Source organism: Bos indicus x Bos taurus, chromosome 8 (assembly GCF_003369695.1).
Source record: "Bos indicus x Bos taurus breed Angus x Brahman F1 hybrid chromosome 8, Bos_hybrid_MaternalHap_v2.0, whole genome shotgun sequence".
Classification (NCBI taxonomy): domain Eukaryota; kingdom Metazoa; phylum Chordata; class Mammalia; order Artiodactyla; family Bovidae; genus Bos; species Bos indicus x Bos taurus.
In genome coordinates this window covers 72,359,580-72,360,874 of record NC_040083.1, presented here as the reverse complement: position 1 = coordinate 72,360,874, position 1,295 = coordinate 72,359,580, and the positions used below count along the sequence as shown (strand labels likewise).

Below are 1,295 nucleotides of genomic sequence, written 5' to 3'. Positions count from 1 at the left end.
AATCAGCCATAGGTGTGCATATATCCCCTCCCTTCTGAACTTCCCTCCCTCTAAGATGGATGCAGAGCCCCTGTTTGAGTTTCCTGAGCCATACAGCAAATTCCCGTTGGTGATCTCTTTTACACATGGTAATGTAAGTTTCCATGTTACTCTTTCCATACATCTCACCCTCTCCACCCCTCTCCCCATGTCCATAAGTCTATTCTCTATGTCTGTTTCTCCATTGCTGCCTGTAAATAAATTCCTCAGTACCATTTTTCTAGATTCCGTATATATGTGTTAGAATACGCTATTTCTCTTTCTCTTTCTCACTCACTTCACTCTGTATAAAAACATATGAAACGCTTCATGACTTTGTGTGTTATCCTGGTGCAGGGGCCCTGCTAATCTCTGTATCTTTCCAATTTTAGTATACGTGCTGCCAAAGCGAGCACTCCTAACACCATTTTGACTTAAGTTCAAGTGTCACCTCTCTGGGCTTCCCTGGTGGCTCAGATAGCAAAGAGTCTGCCCGCAATGCAGTAGACCTGGTTCAATACCTGGGTCAGAAAGATCCCCTGGAGAAGGGAATGGCTACTCACTCCAGTATTCTTGCCTGGAGAATTCCATGGACAGAGGAACCTGACAGGCTACAGTAGCCCATGGGATTGCAAAGAGTTGGACATGACTGAGCATGCACTCATATTGCCCCTTTAGAAATTTTTTTCCTGTTCACCTTATCTCAAGTATCCTCCACTTCTGCTGTCCTGTTTCTCTCTCTTCTTCCTTTACTTTATCTTCTTTAAGGAACATACTTATTACTATGTGGTTAGTATTTTTATTTATTTGTCTCTCTCACTCTTACTAGTATGTAAGTTCCAAGAGAAAAGGGACTTGTTCATTGTTATATTCCCAGCATCAAGAACTATGGTTGATTCATAATATGGTTTAAGTAAAATTTAGGTTGAATTAATGGATATCATGTTGTTGTTGTTTGGTAACTCAGTTGTATCCGACTTTTTGTGACCCCATGGACTGCACCACGCCAGGCTCCTCTGTCCTTCACTATCTCCCAGAGTTTGCTAAAATTCATGTCCACTGAGTAGTTGATGCTATTGAACCATCTCATCCTCTGTTGTCCCTTCTCTTTTGGCTTCAGTGGTTATCATACCTCCCAAATACTTGTTTCAAGGTTAAATATTGTAAAGCTATATTTTTTCTTAAATGAATTAATATTGTGGGATGTTGGACTTCTCAGGCATTCCACTGGTTAAGAGTCTGTGCTTTCCCTGGTTGGGGAACTAAGATTCCACATG

The 1,295-nt window shown here is 41.3% G+C and overlaps 1 non-coding gene across 1 annotated transcript; it reads right to left on the bottom strand.

Annotated features, from left to right (window-relative positions):
* Nucleotides 1-330: 330 nt before the first annotated feature.
* Nucleotides 331-434, bottom strand: LOC113898002. The gene has a single exon (XR_003512501.1). It is a non-coding gene; the product is annotated as a U6 spliceosomal RNA (small nuclear RNA).
* Between the last annotated feature and the right edge of the window lie 861 nt (nt 435-1,295).